The sequence below is a fragment of the Cibotium barometz genome, chromosome 49, assembly GCF_041138505.1.
Source record: "Cibotium barometz isolate CiBa-2024 chromosome 49, ASM4113850v1, whole genome shotgun sequence".
In the NCBI taxonomy this organism is placed as follows: Eukaryota; Viridiplantae; Streptophyta; class Polypodiopsida; order Cyatheales; family Cibotiaceae; genus Cibotium; species Cibotium barometz.
The window spans coordinates 28,182,882-28,193,522 of NC_141094.1; positions in this window are offsets into that span (position 1 = coordinate 28,182,882).

Genomic DNA, 10,641 nt, shown 5'->3' on the forward strand with positions numbered 1-10,641 from the left:
GCTTTTGGCTTGAAATGTGCTCCCATAGTTTTTCTTTGCATCTGCCTCCTCAACCTCCTTGGTGGAATGAGGCCAATGAATTTTTATCACACAGCATTCTGATCGTCATGTGCCTTTTATTTGCAGCTCCAAAAACGTGCACTATTTTGACGGAGCCAATTGAGGAGCAGGTGCATGCTAGCATATAAGGTCTGGTGGAGTAGGTTTTGCTGAGATCACAATGGCCAGATGCCCGACCAGTACCTACTCAGAGATATGAAGAGTTGTTTTAGGAGGTTCAGTAAACATGAGGAAGGATCAACAAGTCATGCCAACACTTCTAGTGTAGATTCCCAATGGCGTCGATGTGGTGTGGATTGACTGTAGTAGCAGTGTTGCTATTGAGGGTTGCGGAAATTTCTTTTTGTGGGTTTGCGCAGTCCACTGTGCGGGCCAAGTGTTATGGTTGCGGCCACACACCGCAAGTCTGGACCGCAACTTATATGCCGCACTGCGTACTTTAAATGAATAGTCATTTTGGGATCTCAAGGGATGTAAACGAGAGGTCGCGCCTATCTGAATCTCGTGGCCATGTAACTATTTTAAAGGCTATATGCTTGTATATTATTAAGCAATCAATCAATCAACACTTCATGCGATAATCTAATAGTCTATGTTAGTGAAGCATTAATCATGTTGCAATGTGTATAATCAGTTATGTATTAATTTATCAGTAAAACTATTTTTTCAACTAATGTTGTATGCTAAGAGGGTAATCATTCTTGTATTACTGCACTGGTGTTTAAGTGCATAATACAGGGTGGTTGGGCGGGTTCAAATTTCTTGATTGATATGTGAGATGCACTTAGTGGTTGGTGGGCGTAATACAGGGTGGTTGGTGGGCGTAATACAGGGTGGTTGGGCGGGTTCAGATTTCTTGATTGATATGTGAGATGCACTTAGTGATCATAACTTGTTCAATCCTCACTAAATGATGTACTAGAACTTGTATCATCTTTTGACTTTCCTTGGATCATCAAGTTTTTATTTCAACCTTGGTTTTAATAGTTTGGTTGCCCTTGTTTTTCTTGGGTTTAGAAGGTTTTGTTTCCTCTTTTGGTTTCTACTTTAAAACATGCTCTTCTACCCATTTCAAAGTGTTTTCTTTTGCATTCTTTTTTATTGTTTCCTAAGCACATTCAAGGGTACCATGGACAATTGCCTATTTTTGTACACTCAAGATGTTAAGAGTTGTATTCTGTGAGAGATAGGTTGCAGTGAAGCAACTTGCCTTGGGCAATCTTGGAATATGTGATCGATGCCACATCGTTCACATATGGGTTTTAAGGTGTCAGTGATTGTAGGCATGGAAGTGTTCCAAATTGTGCATTCTGCCACCTTGTGCGGTCCATGACAATAGAAAAACTGAAGTGTTTGCTTAAGTACTTTTTGAGCAGTTTTTCTGCCCTTTGGACTATTTCTGTTCCGGGCATGGGAGATGGAGGTTTTGAGTTAGTTGTAGGTGAATTGGGACATTGGGGTGTGTCATGAACAAATGTTTTACAATATATACAATATAGAAAATAGGCACCTTGTACGCACAATGGGGATTGGGATGGGCATAGTGATTGTTAATGAACACAAGGCATTTCGCCCATCACTTGGAGAGGCATTAAGGATGGTTGGTTTTGAAGGGGCTCAACCTCTCTTGGAGATTCTGGTTTAAGTCTTTTAAGAAAGGCTGCATAAATTTAGGGAATGACAATTCTGAGATCAATTTTTCTTTAGCCATTGCTTCAATTGGTTTAGATGAGGAACATCTCGTATCATGATTATCCTCCATCATGTTGTCATCTAAACGTATTGCTTCTTTACAACATTGATCGAATGTTTCTGGATTGGATACAATGATCAAGTTGTGTAAGTTGTTATTCTTTAAGCCCATCATGAAACATCTCTTCAATTGAGCATCATTTAGTTTCTCCCATGGCTCACATTGTGAGTCAAATATTTTTATTCAAAGGATAAAATCTCTAATGGTTTCGTTTTGTTTCCGCTCAATTGAATAGAGTTCTTTCACTACACTCCATCGATCACCTTTTCTTGAAAAGTTATGGATAAAGGCTGTTTTTAAGCTCCTAAAGTTTGTCTTGATCTAGCATCAATGTGAAGAACCATCGACTAGCATTTCCCACTAAACATAGGTTAAATGCATGTACCTTGGTAGGGCAGTTTGGATTTCCAAAGGCTTTGCATCGTTGTTCAAACATTTGTATGAATTGAAGAGGACCAGTTGTTCCATCGTATTTGTCTATGATTTTGGAAATCTATACAGCCGTGTTTTTGTATGAGTCATTAAGGCTGCGTGTGAGTGCTAATGTGGGTAGGGATTCACTTAGTCCCCTTGGGCAACCCCCCTTCCTAGATTAGTTAATACATCCAAGGTATGGGTATCTAGGGGTTGTAAAGGGTTGGTACCTAGCATGTCTAAAGGCTTAGGACTTTTGATAGTGCTAGGCAAGGGGCCAAATCCTGGAGGGATTGCATTAGGAACTCAATGGAGTCTTCTTGGGCCCTTTAATTTGGACGTTTAGTGAAATGCTTAAAATGCTAATCCATCTTTGACCAAGCCTAGAGGCCTAGTCCTAAAAGCATATATTTGATTTTTCACAAAACAAAAAAAATAAAAAAAAGGAGATATTCTTAGATCTAGCCACCTAGGTGTCTTTAAAGCTTTGTAATGGGCTGTCAGTCAGTTATCATAGCCTTCTCTACCTTTTCGAACTCCAAACATTCCAAAAATTCATCACTTTCTTCCCCCCTTTTTTGTGTGTGCACCAGATCTCTTTCTCTCTCTAAATCCTCTCTCTAAAATGCCCTGCACTCCTTCTCCATGGAAAAAAGCGTCTTTCTCTACTCCAAAAGCCATAGCTAGCAGATCTGTACTCCTAGATGAGCCTTCTCTCTCCAAACCCATAGTAGTAGCCATGGCTTGCAAGGAAGAAGCTTACCATGAGCATTCTCTCTACAATACTTGGTCCTCTCTCCATAGCTAGTAGGTCTGTACTCCTAAATGAGCCTTCTCTCTCCAAACCCACAGTAGTAGCCATGGCTTGCAAGGAAGAAGCTTACCAAGAGCATTCTCTCTACAATACTTGGTTCTCTCTCCAAACCCACAGTAGTAGCCATGACTTGCACAGAAGAACCTTTCATGATGTATTCTCTCTCTATATTGCTTAGCAGCCATAGCTTGCACTAAAGAAGCTTCCCATGATGCATTGTCTCCTTTGCATTTTCGTCTCACCATTGCCAACCCTCTCTATGTTTCTTTGGCTCCCTTTCTGGCTTCTTTCTCTATCCACAATGCAGCTCTAGAGAAGCAACCCTCATCTCCATTCTTCCCATTATTTTTTGATACCATATCCTGCTCCTTCCACTCCTATTCAACCCAAGCTTACAAGCCTACTTTCTTGTAGATGGCACTACAAGACATGACCAATAAGCCTTCTAAGATCCGCCTTCAGGTTGATTTGGAGACAAAATACGCAACCCTACGCAGTAGGCATGTTGCACCCAATATTTCATACGATCAGCTTCGAATGCAAGGAGCAAAGGCCATGCAGAGGATTAAAGAGCTCTCAGAGGAGCTTGAGGTGCAGAAGAATAATTTAGCGAATCGTGTGCGCACAATAAATCAATTTACCGATAATTATGTTCGTCTTCAACACTCCACTCGTAATCTTCGGTGTCGTGTTCACCATTTCACTCACCTTCCCATTGGATATCACGCAAGGCAAAGAAAACGTAAAGCTGTTGGGTTACTTTCTAAGATAGCAGGCACATGCAAGAGGCGTAAACAAACAACCAGGTAAAAATTCTTGTACGAATTATAGCAACTTTGAGAAGCAATTAATGAATAAAGCATCTCTCATGGGTGACTCTTGCGATTGTAGGGCATGTGCAACAGCTATACTAGGATGTAACAACGCTGAGGACAATGTTAATGTCTCCCTTCTTCAGGATGTCCTTCAGGAGAAGGATATCATGGAAATGATAACAGGTTCTGGTAATGATAAGTTGAGAAGCAATTAATGAATAAAGCATCTCTCATGGGTGACTCTTGCGATTGTAGGGCATGTGCAACAGCTATACTAGGATGTAACAACGCTGAGGACAATGTTAATGTCTCCCTTCTTCAGGATGTCCTTCAGGAGAAGGATATCATGGAAATGATAACAGGTTCTGGTAATGATAAGTTGTGGGAGACCCTTCGTCAACATTTCTTGAAGGAAATCAAAGAAATTGTCCCACCCAAAGAGATGCTTGATATATGTGACTCAGCAGAGCAGGTATTAGCCAGAAAGGATACAGAGCAATGTACAGGTCAATCACTTTAGGGTTGCGAGCAAAGGGAGTTACGTAATCCTTGCTTCCAACACTTTATAGCTTACAGATGGCAAAGAAGTGTGCTAATGGTGATATTGCATCCATGTTTAATGGTGGGTACAAGTGGGTGGAGGATATTATGCCAATGCCAACAATCAAACCCTTTGAATACAATGCATATAACAATGTCTACATTGACATGGAAGTGCTACAAAAAGCAATGATTCAGTACTATGGCCTCACACTTGAAGAGACAGGTGGAAATGTCGTGTTTGTCTTGAAGCTGAGTGGTTAAAGGTCAAAGACTGGAGTGTGTTAGTTTAACCTTGATGAGCCGAGCACTTAGAGGAAAGCCTTTAGAGACCCAAGAGTTGGATGCAACTGAAGACAACAACAATAGGGGTCAAGGGCATAAGCAAGACTACTACGACATTCAATCAGAGAAGAACATCTGGTGGCAAGCAGCATGGGTCCTCCCAAAAGAGAACCATGATACCTTGAGGTGGTATTTTGAACGGTCTGGCATTCAACATGTCGTCTCTTGTCAGGTCAATGGTCAAAAGCTTGATGTTCCCGGAATAGGCTGCTTTAACGTTGAATGGCACTTGGGTGGCGATCTAAAAACCTTAAAGTGTATGTTGGGTTGTAAAACAGGTGCGAATACTATATTCTCATGTGTTTACTGTTGTCATTCCAAGACAGCAGTAGACTCAAGAGTAAAAGGGAAACAACCTAGCAAAGACAAAAGTCAAAAACAGGTGGGTGCAAAAAAAGCAATCGTTTTTGATGAAAGGATCAAAGGTATGGCATAATGGCATATTAAGTTGTGACCAGAGCAAGCCACCTAGTCGTGACCAGGAGGACAATGCTTGGAACCCAATCTTGGACATTCCACTGTCAAGTGCATGTGTGCACATTACATGCAAGACTCAGGATTTTGGATAAGCTATTGATGCTCCACATAAACTATGTCTGGAACATGGAGCCCGAAGATCGACGAGAAGAGTCAATACGTGCACTAGAGGGTGTACATGCAAGACTCAGGATTTTGGATAAGCTATTGATGCTCCACATAAACTATGTCTGGAACATGGAGCCCGAAGATCGACGAGAAGAGTCAATACGTGCACTAGAGGGTGTACTTTCCTCTATTGGATTACATGCTGGAGCAGTGGTCTTGACAAAGGACAGAAAATCAAACCCTACACAAGACAACCCTAATAAAATTTGCATGGGTGGATCAAAGGCAAGACACTTGCTATCAAACCACTTGGGTTCTCATAGCCACACTAGCTTTGAAATTTGGAAGAAGATATGTGATGTTACAACATATCGAGGAAATGATGCCAGGCTTGGTCTAAAACGTGCACGTGTATGGGAGGTGTGTAATAAAATGGTCGATCTTTTAGAGCGACCTCGCCTGGATGACCTATTGAGGCACTTAAACAAGCCACTTGTAGATTTATAGAAGAAATGGTCGAGGCATGGGGAGAAACACACATTACTCACTACATGGTAATGTTATATTTCTTGTGTCCTTGTAGTATGTTCTTCATACTGTTTGTTGACTTTTTGTAATTTTCTATGCAGCATATATTGTATGCACATGGGCCATACTTTCTCAATAGATATGGCTTTTTAGCACTTTGGAGCAATCAAGGCATGGAGAAATCACATTACCAAGCAAAGGCCGTGTATTTTAAGGGCACTCGCCATGGTGGTGGCAAAGTCAAGAGTAATGTGCTCCAATGTTCAACTGGTTCTATCGCGTTCTGGTTGGCAAAAAAAGGCAGAAAACTCGCGGTAATTTGTCTCTTAGGTGTCAAATAATGAAAACTGTTAATGCAAGAAGAACTGAAGGATACAACAGATCAAATGCTAGGGAGAGACTACGGCCGTCGGTGTGGTTCCTCATGGGCTTAAACTCTCTGATTGTAATCTTTTTGTGTTTTTAAATTTTCTAAAAGTTTTAAAAAATTATATTTATAGACATATTTAAGTCATTTTTCATTTATAGCCACCACATTTCAATTTCTTCTTTGTGCTCTACTCTCTCTTGCCCTCCCACTATCTCTCGCACACGTACATACCTAGGCCATGCCAGAAGAACAAGAGCAAGACTTGCGGTTTTTTGATCAACTCGGCCCACTACCTGCTACAGCAAAAAGGACAAATCTACCTATAGTAACAGAGCAAGAGGCAAAGGAGATGAGAGAAGAAGAGCGCAGGAAGGAGGCCGAAGAAGCGCAATGCAGGAAGGAAGCTGAAGAAGCAGAGCCTAGTAGAGAAGCGGAAGAAGAGCGGCGTCGAAAAGAAGCCGAGGAAGGTCAAGGGCAACCACCGGAGATTGTTATTGAGGCCGACACCCTAGAACAGCTAGAGGTTATCTTACAGAACAGGGAGGTCGACGAGCTCTTGTCCTATGGCATCACGAAAGATACCATTGACAAAGAGTTTGCTCTTGTGAGGGCGGCTTGGGAGACAGAAATGCAAAAGAGACAGCAGCCCAAAGAGGACGCAAGGAGGGCAAGCCAAACACAGCCACAAGCAGCCACAACATCCAGACGTCCAGTCAAGAAGTGTGGCAAAAGAATGGAGGGCAAGTTTCGAGACCAACAAGAAGAGGAAGAGCGTGCACAAAAGAAAAAGAAGTTCAGGTCTGAACGACCACCGTGGGAGAATCAAAGACCACCACCACCTCCACCGGTTACAAAGAAGAAGAGAAAATGGAGGCCAGGGACAGTAGCGCTACGAGACATTAGGAAATATCAAAAAAGCACAGATCTTCTCATCCCCAAGGCACCATTCTCTCGACTGTTGAGAGAAACAATGGAAAAATTTACTGACAGGGTTGACCGCATACAGAGCACAGCTCTTGAAGCTGTTGAAGATATTGTAGTTTCTGTTTTTGAAGACTCAGTGCTGGCTATGGTACATGCCAAGAGAGTCACTTTGAAGCCTGTAGATATGTCCCTAGCCCTACGCCTACGTTTAGAGCATAGCCTTCTACCTCAATAGGCTAACCCACTTTGTAATTCTCCCTACAAACTTTTGTAATGTTCCTAAATTCCTTTGTAGCATTTTCAAACATTAATGAAAGCTTTTTGAGTTGTGTTACATTCTTTGTTGAGTCCAATTTTTTTTGTATGCTCAGTGCCAATGAACATTTCATTAAAAAAAATATAAAAGCACTATACACACAGGAAAAAAAACACACAAACACACACACACACACACACACACACACATATATATACACACACACACATATATATATATATACATATACACATATATATATATATGCACACACACACACACACACACACACACACACACATATATTTATATATACAAAAAAGGTAGAGTCTATAAAGTCACCTAGAGACCCTTTTATTGAGGGCCTTATGAGCCTCAAGACCAAAAAAATCCAAAAAACAATTAAAAAAAATGCCATGTGCGCTACGACGCGTTAATCACCAGTTTGACCAGGTCAAAATGTCGATTTTCGCGCCGTAGTGCACATGGCATTTTATTTATTTATTTTTTATTTTTTTGGTCTTGTGAGGCTCATAAGGCCCTTTAGGTGTCCTAATAGCCCCAAAATTTTATATATTTATATAAGATATTATATATATATATATATATCTTATAATAGCCCCAAAATCTTATATCTTATGTCTTATATATATATATATATATATATATATATCCTATATATCTTTTATATATATATATATATATATATCTTATATATATATATATAGGTACACACACACATACACATGGTTACATGTATATATATACATATATGTGAGTGTGTATACATCTATAAATATAACATTTTTTCGTACCGCTCTAACCCAATCTCGAATACTTTTTTTAATCACGATCACATTTGAAATGAATCCTAAACAATATTTTCTATGAACACATGAACAAAATCTTGAAATTGCGAGGCTTGAAATGGTATATCACAAGTACGCCAGGAAAAATCACAACTTACAATGCATTACATCTTGGAAGAGAAGTTTGCATTACATCTTTTTAATAAGCTCTTGGAAGAGCTCAGGAGAGAGAGTTCTAGAGGCTGGTTTCTGGCCTAAGCTTTGGAATATATCACTCGGCTCATTGATTCCTTGAGCCTGAGAAAGGGCACAATGGCTTAAAACTGAGCCGGGATGCTTGCCCGTAAAGCAATACAAGGCAGCTTCCCTAGCTACCAAAATACATTTATTTATGTTTGAGGCTAAGGGGTTCTTCGACGACAAGATTGCACTAAGTGCTTTACATTTTAGGAGCTCGGCATAGGCGATCTCTAAATAGTCTAAATGAAAAACCCGCACTATGTCGGCTCTGAGGGCAGGTATGTAGTGCCAAAGAGATGCATCTCGACCCTCTGACTTTGGCCACGTTCCTCCTACGCGCATAGCAAACTTGTCCACTTCAAAAGTAGTTTGTCAACATGTCAATATAGAAGTTAGGAAGCGTGAAATGATACAACTAAAAATAATTTGCTTTACAACGAAGAAGTTAGGACATACCTCAGTTGCATCGTCACTTGTAACTAGTTGCTCATTTGTCAAGTTTATGCTTCCTTGGTCTTGAGCATTGCCACCAGCAACCAAGGGCATGTGTGGTTCAAAGAAGGTAGCTATGCTCTCATAGAATTGCACATCTTGCTTTATTTCAACGAGTGCTTTGGCCATTACATCTTCCAAGGAATTGCTACCAATATCGTATGCAAGCGCTTTTGTGAGGTTGTCATCTTCAAAAGAGATTTTCACTTTCCCTTTGTCTTGACCCCCAGCATTCACGGTAATAATAGACAGTGCCTCATCCTCGCGAAACCCGAGTGTCTTGGCAATGTCATCCAGAAACAAAAATTCTTTCCCATCAATAATGATTGGATGCAAAGACATGACAACAAGGTCAGGGACCTCCTCAAGTACTTCATCGCCCTCTAGAACTAGGTGTCCGGAACCTCCTCGGGGACATTCTCTTATAGAGCCACTAATGCCATTGAGGCCTCCCATTGTTCTGTAACATTCTCTTCCTCAGCATGGGCCTCTTAGACCTGCTCCATTAGCTTTGCTTTGCCCTTTTCTTTTTCCTTGCCACTTTCTTTTGTCACACCCTCTTGTAAACAGAAGGACCAAAACCATGTCCCAGCTCAGGAAAGAAGTGCCGATGTTGCCCATTTGTAGATCCAAGAGTAAGTCTTCCTCCTCATTCCTGTAGTCCTTTTCTGAGAGGGATTTTAAAAACCTTGATAGACGAAATCTAAAATTCCTGTCTTCCCTGAATATGTACTTGATGAGGTCAACCGGAACCCATAGGCCCTCATCACCCTCAAACATGATGGAGTACGTGCTGATGTGTTGATCCATATAATACTGAATGACATCTGTAAAAGCATCCGCGTGTAGATGCATTGTTGCACGCACATCAATTGCTCCCTCAAACATAGGGATGATCTCGTCAACCCTATGAAGTAGCTCAAGCTTTCCTAGCTGTGCAATAAGTGCGTCGAGTAGAGGTGCCATGACTATGAGTGATTACAAGAAATAGAGAGTGTGTGATACAGAAAGGTGTGCGAAATTGAGAGCAAGTGTTAGGAGAGAACGATAATTGATAAAAATGAGTAAAGTATCGTTTATAAATGGGCGACCTTGTTATAAAATTTTTAAAAACTTTTAAAATTTTTAAGTACCAAAAAATTTTAAAAAAATGGTATGCGAAAGCAAGAACGTATCCTTCCATCGCAAGGTCATTTCTAATTTACTAGTGGCTCAAGCCACAGATGCTTGTGTGACCAACCTTACACTATCACAAAAAAATAAAACTTGCACAAGACAATTGAAAAACCTTAATAAGACAGTGAGGCAAAAAAATTAAAATTGTATTTACTTCAATCCAAGATTACATATCCAGTGGTTATTTGATAGCTACACAGCTAGGGAAAGTAATTTCTCTACAAAGAAAAGATCGTTCCTGTCTTTTGCGTACTACTCTACCATTGATTATCAAAGCAAAATCACCACTCAGTGGTGAGAATCGAAGAACTAAGTAGTCACGTAAGTTGGCAAGGGACCAGTCACAGCAACATCCTCTACATCCCCACCTTGCATGGATATATGTAGCACACCCTGTTCTGTAGAGGTTGTGTCGGAGTCTAACGCCTCCCATTCTCCATTTGTAAGCTTCCATCGCCTGTAAGGAAACGTAATGGACAACTGTTGCTTGGCAATATGGTAGCGCATCACAACCTTCTCA